Genomic DNA, 13,931 nt, shown 5'->3' on the forward strand with positions numbered 1-13,931 from the left:
ACACTGTCAACGCCAAGCTGTGTAATCCTTACTTTTATGAAAATTCAGCGCAAATAAATCAACTTCATATTATACAACAGTAAAAAAGTTTTCCGTCTATTTAATTTTGGACTTAGCAAGTCATTTGGGTCTCCTGGACACCCCTCCTTAAATACTCCCTTGCTCAGTATAACTATTTCCTTCAAATAACTATTTGTATGCTCAGTAACGGCGATTTGGCGCCAAAACTGTGGGGGGACAAGGACAGTTTACTTTCTCTTTGTAGATAAGACTCAGCATTAAGAGGCCATAGTGCAGGGGCAAAAAGTGGGGAACAATAGCTGACTGTCGCGGACCCCGTTCACCGGGAAAGACAAGCCCTGACGCTGGGGCCGCTTGCCGCCGAGTCTCGTAGCAAATGTCACGGAATGCTCTACTACATCCAGTGGCGGCGATCAGAGGGGGCGTGGGGGCAGTTGCCCCCGCACTATGCTATACCTTATGTACCAAGGGACAGAAAACTGCCCTCGCCCCCCACGTTTTGGAAACCAATCGCCGCTACTGACTACTACTACTAATAATAAATACATATTAAAATAAAAGTGGTATTTATTGTTATTACCATTATCAGTGCTCCTTATTGGGAAGAAAGTGTTCGGTACTCTTCAAGTTGGTTTGTTATTATTATTTATTATTGTGTTCATCGTAAGAACTACTATATTGTGGTATGTTTCACAAATGATATTGAATCCATAAGCACACACACACCCACATTTTTTTCGTTAAAATAAAATGTTTTTAATTTTATTCTCACCTATAGGTGAGTTTCATGTGACGTCAGGATTCGCACCGCCGCCATGTTCGCGGATAATAGTTTGTCGTCTGCAAGGAAATATCCACCACGTAGCGTACGTCAGTCGTTACATCTGCGCCAACAGTACGTTTGTTGTTAGTATTGTGTAAAATGACGGTAACACTGCATATTGCATACAATTAATGTCAATGTTCTGCCATCTGGAAATAGCGGTAATTTTTCATGTGAACTCTTGGCGCAGTCGACAGAAAAAGATATGAAAAAAATGAAGTTCTTTTGCGGTGTAGATCCGTACGAACTGGACGATAACGAAAGGAAAAGGGGCGACTGGCCAACTGTAGTTCACGTGTGTTTATTTACTTGAACCAGCTACCTTTGTTTTCGGATTCTTGAAATATTTACATCCAGTACAGATTAACTGTAAATTCCAAGGCTCTGCCATTATTGTCACTGTTTTCTTTTAACGTTTATAGAAGCTTGGGCATAACAATCGTGAAGTAATAATTATGCATTGTTGACTCGCACAGTTGTTTCTATGTAACACCAATCAAAGATCTTCCCTGGTGCATGAAGCGGTGAGTATTTCAAATAGTTTACATTTTCTAATTTCAGTTATATTCTAGAGTCGTTTTCACGTTCAGAAGAGACAACGGGGCTTATGGAGAAACCGCACAGTGTTGCCAATACAGCGCTAGCTCATGTCGCCGGGAAATGATGACCTTCCTTCACAATGAAGGTGTTACATATTTTGTACATATAATGTTAATTTTATGTAATTATTAACATCAATATTATACTGTGAACGTTACAGTTACCCTTTTTACTATGATCCATTGCGATCACTACACACGCGAGTGTAATGCACGAATATGACACTTCAGAAATCACTTAAAAAAGTAAAAATCACTGAGAGCTCACACAACTGAAAACACTTTTTCGGGAGAGGGAAAAAGTCTAAACAGACCAAAGCAGATCTCTCACTCAAGTAAGGGGACCCTGGCACATGGGTTAGATTCAAGTTGCAACCCAAACAAACCAATGAGTTATGGCCCACGTGAACTGATAAGACGTGAATGACTCAAGCAAGGCATGTCATATTTCTATCTTGAAGCCCCATATTTTGTCACGTGTTGGAAAGCCTTTCAAAGGTTAATATGGTGTCTATGAATTTATGTGTACGTTGGAAACTGAAAGGTGATCTTAATTTCAGCATTAATGTCGACAGTAATGTAAACGAAAACAACGTGTATTTGCGACAGCACTAATGTTGCTCACAACAGCAGCATTGGAAATAATTGTCAATTATTAAATTTAAGTAATTTCAATTCTATTATAACAAACTGCATGAAGTTCATATTTTTACTGAATGGAAATAAAATAACAACTGGAAAACTTGGTGGTGATTAGCCGGAATGCTGCGGTGAGTCAGCTCAAGATGACCAGACAACGTCTCCTTACTTCGCGCGCGGTTCGGGTTAAAAAGAAACTCCAAATGCATGGAAGTAATATTTCTGGGAACCTTTGAGTGGTTATAAAAAATAATTTCATTATTTTCTCCACAACTTTGTCGCTGGAAGTTTATACTTGGAATTACAAAACAAAAAATGGCCAGCGACGACATTTTCTACTGCACGAATATAAAAAATCTCCACATACTTTATTTGAATATTTTTTAATGCGAATATGCTTTAAAGTATTGATAAATTCTGAGTACCACCATCACCTATGACAATTAAAAAACAGTGTCAATTTTTTTTAATAATGAATGCTTCAATTTTACGTCATGTTTCAACGTTAGGAATGAAAACAATGTAAAAATTGTGTTTTCACAGAAAATTTGCGTTTTTAATTTATCTAAAATTATGTAAGCAAGTTACCAGTTTTTTGTGTTCACCATCGTATTCTCTACAAAATTTCCTGCAAAACTGCAGGTACCGATTTTACTTAAGCTAAATTTGTAAATCCAGAAATTTGACAACAGCGCGCTCGTATTTCCCATAAGAAAAGCATTGCCCATAAGAGCCCATTGTGTCTTCTGAACGTGAAAACGACTATAGGCCGAGATCTGTGGATAAATGCTGTAATATTGATTAGGATATTCTTCAAATACGAAGGAATTAAGATAGAGCAGAAGAAGATGAACACTATATCTCGTACTAAATAGTGAATATCGTTCATCTATGTCCTGTACATGATGTAGGCTCGTCAGTGGTGTGCCCAGGATTTTCGAAAGGAGGGGCCCAGTCCACATTTTGTCATCTTTTCCTGCCTTTGACGTTCTTATTTTTGGGCGTTATGACCCCCACCAACCTCTCTCTTGACAACGCCACTGAGACTCGTAGGTGTGCACTTATTTCAAATGTCATTCAAGGTTGAAGTCACAAATCGTTTTTGTTACAGTTTTGAAGATCTGTGCGCAGTGTTTGAATTATACTTCTTTCGTGGAGGTAGAGCATGGATTGAAATCTACTCAATTCGTAACAATAAATACACATTGTTGTTGTTATTATTAGTTGTAGTACTACAAACAAACCTGGAGGAAAACTTCAAGATAATTAATATCTGTATATATATATATTTTTCACTTTCTCAAACCTTTCACAAACAATCACCATCTCATTGCTGCCTCTACAGCTAGTCAGTTAGAAGTTCGATTTGATTTAGTTTTTCTTTTTCTGCCACGTTTGGCCAATGACGAAGATGATGAATGGTGATAAGATAAAATAATATACTTATTGCAACATTCAATATTACAATATCATTAACATTGCTTTTCATCCTAGTACTTAAAAAACTTTGCTTGTCGAATGATGGTTCCCCCATTTTTGTTGTTATATTTCGGGATATACATTTGCTGTTAGAATACCTTTCCTGTTCTAGTTTCCAGGACAGGAAAGGTTTACAGTTTATTCGTGTATCTTCTAGCGTCTTTATATATACGTGTATACACATATTGCTACAACTCTTGGTATTAAAGGACAGCATATACAATAGATAATGAATTACATGATTAAAATACATATTACATGTGACATGAATATTGGTTGTCAACGTATTACATAACCAAGTTACGAGATTGGAGCATCTCTCCTATTCTGATTTTCAGTATAGGCTAGAATTACAGTTTGTTCTGGAAAATATTTTGAAATATACTATATATTCTATCATTTTTATTTATACATACGTGTATTCACATATTTCTATAAATGTTGGTGTTAACGTACAGGGGATGGACATAAATATGGAAACACCTGGTATAAAACAGGTAGCCATTTCAAACACGATTTGCGTCTGAATGGTAGGTGGCGTTGTGGTCGCTGGCACTTCCTGCGAGGTATACACCCTGGCCACCCTGACAAATGGGCCAGTTACAGTTCAGCGACCGGTCCGTGCAGGTTATCGTGAATCATGTCTGAGCTGACAGAGTTTCAAAGAGCGCAAATTGTGGGTGCGCGTATGGTGGGAGCTTCCGTGACGAAAGTAGCGGAAATGTTTGGTGTATCAAGAGGCACAGTCTCGAAGATCATGACTGCCTACGAGACTTCCGGAAAAACCGCATCAGCGAAGCACCAGCGTGGACGGAAGTGTGTGTTGTGTGACAGAGACAGATGCACATTGGGTAGGATTGTGACCAAGCAGAAGATCACCACGGCTTCAAAAGTCACTGCTGAGCTGACTAATGGAGAACTTTGCTGAGAGCAGCCAAAATTCGTAAACACACACCACTTTTGGAACTTGCAAAGGAACACTTTGTGGCAATCCAGCATCACTGAAAGTGTCTTAGTATTTTTACCATGGACAAACTTATCTGGCCTATCCTTGCAAAAGAGCAGTCCAGTTCCAGTGAGCCGAGAAAGACTCCAAAGAGTTGAGAAATCAGCTTTACAATATCCACGTGCTTCCAGAGCTTATGATGTGCATGAGCACCAAGCGACAGAACACAAGGGAAGTTTTAATACAGTTTCAGGAATTGCATTCTGGTGTGAAGATAAGGAGTGCAGTTTCTCGTAAAATGGGAAGAGGAGCCTATCATCCTTCTCAAAGTCCTACGTAGACATGATGGGAGATCTTGCTAGCTCTGATCCGAGCATTTAGAGAGGGAGATGGCATTCTACATTCATCTCCATTTGAACAAATGATACCATGCTGCTTTACACATGACGGACTGCCTACTATACTACTGTGCACAGATGTCTCAGCTGGCCACTACACACCCAGATGATGTGCACTCTGAATTAATCTAGAGTTTTCAGTTTAATTCAGCTCCACCAACACTTTTGGCCAAATTCCTGTTGACCAAGCAGTATTATGATTGATTGTTGTAACGTTCTACCGTGGTGCTGATCCTAATTTGATTTGTAATAAGTAACAGTGCTCTCAAGGTTAACCATTAACAATAAAATAATGTATACCTTTCATGTTAGTCATTATACTTACCGAACCCCAACCTGTTTAAAGCAGTCTACTAGGCCTAAAACTAATAACTAGAAGAGTTTAATTGCTATTATTGCATTCCATATTACCATGTGCAATCAAATTTTGCTAAAAGAAAGTAATGTAAAATAATTTAATAGATTATGTTGCTTTGAATTAAGTTCTTTCTGAAAATTGTAATTTTTATCATTCCGAAAAGCCTTTCACGGATAGAGAGACAAAAGTGGTTATAACTCCCCTTAAGCTACCACTCTGCTGAAGTTATCACATCAGAAAATTTCCCTCAAACATGGAGCATTACAAAAATCATTACTAGAACTTGTCACTCCAGGTGGTACCAATAAGTGACATTTTGACCCCTAGCTCATGGACTAACACACACTTCTTACTTTTGCCTCTAATTTATGCGCCATCATTCTCAATTTACAGTGTACAGTACGGTGCTGCGATAACGTAAATGTCCTTTTAAGGATGAAGCATGTGGCAACAAGGCAATGCCAGTTCTCATTGAGGCTCGTACTAGCGTACAGCCTCAACGGTGCATGCTGCGTTGAAAATTCAAGCACATTATATTGAAAACCTCATATTTCCAACAACTTTCCCTCTTTCCATTTTTCGCCATCTGCACTAATAACGCAGTTGTCTTATGGTGTCAGACGTTTGAACCACCCGCTATACATACACATTGTCAAAACTTGAGCTATTATTGTTTCATGGGCTTAGTCTGACACTATTTTGGATGCTACCGTTGAGTTCTGGCACCTCCAAGTCATAAGGTTTGATCCCAAACTTGATCACACAGCTGAAAGGGTTATTTCTAGAATTTTCGCGGCCATTTTGGTCGCCATATCTAATATTATTTGATACAGTGGGTCTTTTTAATTTCTTATCATCATAATACAGTTATAAACTACAAATTAGGTGAAAATAAGATGCCATGAATTATATATAATTGCAATGAAGTAACAAGTTTCAGGAATAGAATCTTCATTATGACCGCCATTTTGATGACGTCATTACAGACAAACGAGGCCGTAAAAACTTGGGGTCTGGGCAGGCCCGTAGCTAGAATTGATCTCCAGGGGGGGCTAACGGGTTATCAGGGGGAGCTTTGTAAACCAAGTCCATTTAAAAAATGTATTATATGAAAGTAAATTATGTGTGTAGGGGGGCGCTCATTCATTTATAAATATCATATACTACACAAATACTACATTTTCTACATCTTTTAAAACATCTCTTGAAGTGTTAATTGACTGATACTGATATTATCCCTTACACATCCCATACTATTTTAGATGATACAGATATGTATATCACACACAAAAAACGCACAATATTTAATCACAGTGCCTTACCCCCGGCCGAAGCAATTAAACTCCCCTTCCTTCCCAAAACTTGGGAGCTGTTGTTGACCTTTGACGCAGATGCGGAGGGAACTTGCATGATGACATCAGAGTCACAGATTTCTGTCTAAACGGAAGGTTGCAACAGGGACAGTGAAGGCACAGATAAAGAATCTCCCCTATGAAAGAACTTTCTGAAGTCTAGAGAATATTCTAAATACTTGCAGCTACTTCTGCTCATAAACAAAATGAGCGAATGTAATAGATACTATTCATATTCTGTGGATTTAACCTTAAAGTTGTGAGTTGTCTACATGTTCACTCTTTACTGCAAACAAATTATGCAAAATAGTTTACCTAATGTAAAGGGGAGCTGATGGCAGTGCCAGGGGGGGGGGCTGACGGCAGATCCAGGGGGGCTGAGCCCCCCCCCCCCGGACCCTGCCTGGCTACGGGCCTGGGTCTGGGGCGTCTTAGGTTCGGGAATGAATGTAGTAATCGCACCTTAAAGGACACGTTCTCCGCCTGAAGTGAAATAATTTCCAACCTCACTGATGAGGCGATATGGACACTACAGTGTGTAAAAAAAAAGAATTTTAAATTGTTATAACTTCTTGTAGAATACGTGAACAGTGTTCATTCATGACTTCAATGTTTGAAATTTTGTTGGTGTTCATTAGTTCTCCGTTTGCAGGTTGGCGGCGCTGGCGTAGCAAAGGAATAGAATAGGCGAAATGGCGAGCACCGAGCAGAAGTCAGTCCTTCTGTGTTCTGAACTTTGCGAAATGTGAATCAGTGATATCTGTGCAGCGTGCTTTCCGTGCGAAGTTGCATGTTGAAGCTCCACTTGCGAAGAACATAAGACGTTGGAATAAGCAATTTGAAACGAATACGAACAGCTGTAACCTCAATCACTACAGACATGCTTGTTAGAGTGTGGGAAGAGCTGTCTTATCGTTTGGATGTGTGCCGGGTCACAAAAGGGTCCCACATTGAACATTTGTGTACCAAAATAACTTTGAGTGTTTAATATATATATCATTGTTGTACGCCAAATATGTATGAAATAGCATAGGTTCAAAACTAGGGCATTCTTTTTTGAACACCCGTAGAAAAAGAGGGAAGTACTCGTGTTCATTCTAATTCCAGCTCTTTTCGTTACCCAATGACTCAATACAATTGCTTTTTCATTGTTCTATAATAACAAAATCTTGGCAGAAGTATGACAAAAGGTGAATGTGCATATGAAATGAAGAACTACTATAACTGTCAAAGACAATTAAGAATAATGTAGCCACTAAATAAAACAACAATGACGTGTAACGCCACAATAAAGAATATTATTTAAAATGCTGATTTGGTAAAAAAAAAATGTATCTTGATTCATTTGTTTCTCAAAAGTTAATTTAAAAAAATAAAGTAAACGTATATTTACTATTTAAATACCTACAATATGTCAAATGAAAGAACCCACTTTTAATTTTTGTTTAGGAATTGGAAGAGGACCTTCAAATCTGAGCTTCATGTACAGTCAGCGGCAATAGAAGTGCGACCCCCTACATCCTGAAATGTTTCCTTTCCGGCATGGCGTTATATGTGGTGTCTAACTCTAAGGCGATGAGCGAACTTAAACAGCAAGTATTTTAAAAGAAACTTCTGCTATCGCCGTAGACTTATGCAACACAATAATTTGAATTTGAATTAAATTTTTTTGGGTGCGTCAGCACTGAGGCTATTTTGCACCCTTCACACTATACGGGGTCCAGCCCCTTATATAACAAAAAAAAAAAAGCGTATCTGAAAACTAAAATTTCCTTACCTCGGTTAAAAGCTGAGGCTAAAAAGGACGCTCAGCACAAATAAGGACAGTACACAGGACGACACAGAATTATACTGGCCATGGGGTCAGTTGCCAGAGCCTCGTTAGTCTGCAGTCCAGGGTGTACTACGTGAAAGTGAGGTTAACTAACAACACAATAACGCTATGGAGAGAAACGAGTATTTCAGGATATAGGTGTCTCATTTTTATTGCTGGTGACTGTACATTACGCGCACATTTTAGCAGATATTAAAGGTTACTTGCATTGCCACTGTACACCAAGAGAGGAGGGTATTATGGAATAGTTGGGAAATATGGAATACCAAGGTTTTGGCTCTATTCGGTGCTGCTATCACGTGAGAATACCATGAACTACTCAAGAAAGACTCCCATGATGCAGTGCAGTGAGAGCTGAACGCTTGTTGTTGTGTTACCACTCGCTACAGAACAAAGTGTGTTTCGTGATTTTCAAGAGTTTTTGCAGGTAAGTTTTCAAACATTTTAACCTACTAGTACACATGTGACTGGAACATTGATGTTAAGCATAATATACACTAAAAGAATTGTAGTTTGTTATACTGTGGTCGTTTTTTAGCTGACAATGTTTTGTCCATCCGTTTAAAGGTTCATTTTCCAAGATGGCGTGTCGGGTATTATAGAATACTAGGTATTTCATAATACCCGACGTAAAAGTATAGTATTCCATATAACCAGACAAAATATACTGAATAAAAATTTAGTTAAAAAATGAGTTTTGCGTATAATATTGATAGCTAAACAATAATTATTACTACTTACATAAATAGTAATATAGCCTAATTTAAAACCAAAGTACATTTTTTTAAAAGCTAAATCCATTTGAATGAGTTGAGTTTGAGTTGGTGTTTTAAGTCCACTTTATGCACAGTAAGGCTAATCGGGACTGGACCTACAGTTTAAAGTGGGATCCAAACCGCTTGTGCCTCCACCGGGTATCGAACCCGGGACCCCTTGATTACAAGACAATGACGCCACCACTACGCCATGGGGAAGGCCCTCATTTGAATGAAAACAAAACACAATTTTTCTGTTATTTGAAAATTAGTCTACAGTCTAGACCTACAAATAATTTGTTTTAAGATGTGTTTTATCTATTTAAACCTACCCCCCCCCTTACTTGCAAGAGTTCTAAATAGTCTGTTTTTTTTTTCAGATATGCCTAGAAAGAAGGAAGATGAGGGAAAGAAGCGAAAGCTTTGGTGTGAGACGCAGATGGCTAAGGCTATAGAAGCTGTTCGTGAGAAGAAGATGGGGTACCTTAAGGCGTCCAAGGAATTCCAGGTTCCCAGAGCGTCTCTCTTCCGCCTTGTCAACAGTAAGGAGAAAAATGCAAAGGTAGCAGCCTCAACTACTCTTGGCCGTAAGCCAGTTTTTCCTAAACAACTAGAAGACAAGTTACAAACATATTTAGTTGAGATGGAGGCCATGTTCTATGGGCTCACAAAAAGGGATGTCTGCAGTCTTGCCTATCAACTTGCGGTTCGCAATAACATACCCCATCCATTTAAGGACGAAACTGCTGGCAAAGACTGGTTCTACGCTTTTATGAAAAGGAACCTGAAACTTTCAGTTCGTAAACCCATGGGTACATCTTTTGCCAGGGCCAGGGGATTTAATAAAGAAGAAGTAGACAAGTTTTTTGACCTGATCGATGTTGTTTTCAAAAAACACAACTATCCTCCTAACAGGATATTTAATGTAGACGAAACTGGTTTGTCTGTGGTGCAAAGTAAAGTTCCTCATGTAGTAGGCCTAAAAGGAAAGAGACAAATTGGGTCCCTTACTTCAGCCGAAAGAGGTTCTCTCGTAACCATCATTCCCTGTATGAGTGCAGGAGGTGACTTTGTCCCGCCTCTTGTGATATTCCCGAGGAAGAACATGAATGAACAACTTCTTAGAGGTGCTCCACCAGGGACCATCGCATCGTGCCACCCGTCTGGTTGGATACAGACAAACATTTTTACTAAATGGTTTAAACATTTCATTGATGTAACAAAACCCTCAGCTGAGTCACCTGTCCTGCTTCTCCTTGACGGCCACACAACCCACAAGCGTAACATTGACGTAATTAGTTTAGCAAGGGAAAGTCATGTTACGATTGTATGTCTACCTTCCCACTGTTCGCATAAAATCCAACCATTGGATAAAACCTTTATGAGTCCATTAAAGTCTCACTATAGTGAGGAAGTGAGATCTTTTTTGAGGCATAGCTCAAGGCCCTTGAGTATTTTTGATATGATGGAACTGTTTGGCAGGGCCTACCTTAAAGTACAACGTGGGGACATAGCAGTAAACGGCTTCAAAGTGACTGGTATTTATCCTGTCAATAGAAATGTTTTCAGCAGTGAAGATTTTATTGCTTCTACACTCACTGTTCCTAGGCCTCAGACTATGACACCCACAACTGACCCTCTTCCATGTTCGTCTACCAGCTCTGATTCACCTCAACCCTGTTCTCCCAAGAGTCCTGATGTGGTTGTCCCTGGTACGTCTAAGTCAACAAATTTTGTCCTACCCATAGAGATATCACCACCACCTCCAAAAAAGCAAAAGTCAAATAGAGGCAGGAAAGCTGGATCTTCTTCTATAATAACCTACTCCCCATATAAAACACAGTTAGAGGATGAACTGAAAGAAAAGGACAAAAAGAAGGAACCAGAAGCTTCAAAACAACAAAACAAACCGAGCATTCAAAGACCCCCCCGTTCAGAAATTAAACTTAGACCGACCTTCTAGACCTAAACCTAAAAGAGATGACTCCAGTGTTAGCAGCGATGCATCGATCCATTCTGATGTATCATCTGTAATGGACTTCATGCCCTCAACTAAAGAACCGGAAAACAAAGACGCTGAATGTATCTTCTGTAACGGAACATTCTCCGAAGATCAACGCGGGGAAATTTGGATTCAATGCTTCAGCTGTTCTCTGTGGGCTCACCTTGACTATACCGGAGCAGAGAAAGAAGATTATATCTGTGACTTTTGTAAATAGACTCGAAGCAGAAATGAGTTGCACATAATCTTAGAAATATGGTTTTTATAGTTCAAAATAACTATGTTTTATGAAGTCTCATTAGTTTTTCAATGGTTTAAACCACCTATTCCATATTACCCGACTATTTCATATTAGCCTCCATTTGTAACTTTTTTTTAAAATATGTTTTTTTTTATAACAGCAAAATAAATAGTATTTTTCTTACAAGTGACACTTCATTAGAATTAGTTATAGTATGTACTCATGATGATTTTGGGTATTTTATTCAAAAACTAGTGCAGTTATTTTGAGAAATGTAAATGGTATTCCATAATACCCTCCTCTCATCTATCTACTTATTCATGTTTGCTTACCTTTAACAATCAAATGCAACTGTTATTTTCATGTCATTGTTGAATTCACCATAGCTTTCAAATTGATATTTAAATAAGTTTACTATGAACTGAATCTAGGGGTGCAGAGTTTCGTATCACAATACGTGCAGAAGATATTGTCAGGTAATTATATTTATTCAACGTTTCTGGTTCTTGATTCCTAATGACTTTGTTTGTTTGACTGTCGTTTAAGTCCATTTTATGCACAGATGGGCTAATGTGGAATGGACCTACAGTTTCTGGTGTGATCCGAACCAGTGTGCAATGTGCCTCCACCAGGTATCGAACCCGGTATCTCCTGTTTACAAAGCCAATGACGTTACCACTACGCCATTAGGGAGGCTCACATTGTATCTCTTATCCATAACAATTAAGCATTTCATTTATAAAGTAGTAAATTCTAGAGGTGTAATTATTAATGGCAAAATTCAAAGGTATTAAACAATTTAAGACACAACTTCCGGTTGCTTAACGTTGATCTCTTAATTATACCTGTTCCTGTTCAACATAATATAAATTCTCCAAAGTCCAAATTCACATACTGAAATAATGTAATATACAGTTAATACATCGTTTTTGTACAACAATTTTCCTATTATACTAGTTAGCTACTATGTTAAGAGTCATTCCATGCCAAATCAACACAGATATGTATATAAAAAAAAAGAAGTGCTCCCCTGTGCATAGCACCACGCCATGAAGGCGTATAGGGGGTGTGGGGGTAACGCCCCACACTTTCTTGATCCGGTCGTGAGTGGGGGTGATGTGATCAGCATCACGCCCCTGACCGCCTTCACCCCCCAGGGTTTCCCCCAGGTACCCATGTTATTCGACGCTGGGTGGGCGCCGGGGTCGCTTCCATCGTTAGAAAAGTTCCCGGATTTGAACCGGCCGGGGATCGAACCCGGGACCTTTAGCATGGTAGTCAGACGCGTTAACTAATTTTTTTATTTTTTTTATTTGAAACTATTACATATTATTGTACATGTTTACATTTTTGTCATTATAAAGTTAACATTACATTTAGGAAATTTGCATATAACATATCTCTTTTACAACGAGGGATCATTTGGTATTCCTGGTGCAGGTGATTGATAAATTGGATGTGAAAATCTTGTTGCCTATATATGGATACAAAAAGGGCATATTGGCCTAAGAGCCATTGTACACTGTGGCGTTTTGTTCTTGGATAATATGCAAAGGAAGGATACAAAAGAATATCTACTGAAATGTTACGTTCTGATGTACGACAAATTGTACTCACAAGTTTTTTGATATATAACCATGATTTTTGGATTATTTGACATTCACTAAGCTTATGCACTAAATTATCTTGTACATTACATGTAGCACATATTGGAGTATTTACTAATTTTATATCATAAAGTTTAACTCCAGTAATGAATATTTGGTGTACAATTATATACCACGCTGATCTGACTCTTAACGTAAGGTGGCGGGCCTGTATATTATTCCATACTTCCCGCCAATTGACTCTTGGATTCCGATCTACAATTTTACACTGTTTTTGTGATAGTGAACACAGTCTTCTATATATTTTTGACGTCTCTTGCGTTGGAAGGATTGGAGATTGTATTAAAGCGTAACTGATATCCACTATTGTATTCTTCAAATACCATAATCTGTCTGGAAGTCTTGTAACATCAATGGGGGCCTCCAATTGAATGTTGTCCAAGGCGTGTCTCAGAACTTTACTAGTGAGGCTGTTTGGGTGTTGAATCAGTGTCGTTACATCAGCTTGTATACGTAGAGCCTGGCTTTTATATTCCACGTTTACAAGGTTCATTCCCCCTTCTGCATAGGGTAAACAAAGCGTTGCGTGATTTACACGCAAGATTTGACCGTTCCAGACAAACCAGTTCACAGCACTCTTGAGCTTAAAAATATCCAGTTGCCTCAACGGGAGGATTTTTGCTACATACCACACCTTGGAGAGAGCGCACACCTGTACAAACGTCACTCTTGACTGTATACTAAGTATTCGAAATTTATTCATTTGTAGAACTGCTTTAACACCATTTATCACTCTGTCATAGTTTAACTGGATCATTCGTTGAAGGGAGCGCGCGAAAATTATTCCAAGTATTTTTATCGATGGAACAACATGAAA

This window comes from Lepisma saccharinum, chromosome 16 (genome assembly GCF_977018435.1).
Source record: "Lepisma saccharinum chromosome 16, izLepSacc3.1, whole genome shotgun sequence".
In the NCBI taxonomy this organism is placed as follows: Eukaryota; Metazoa; Arthropoda; class Insecta; order Zygentoma; family Lepismatidae; genus Lepisma; species Lepisma saccharinum.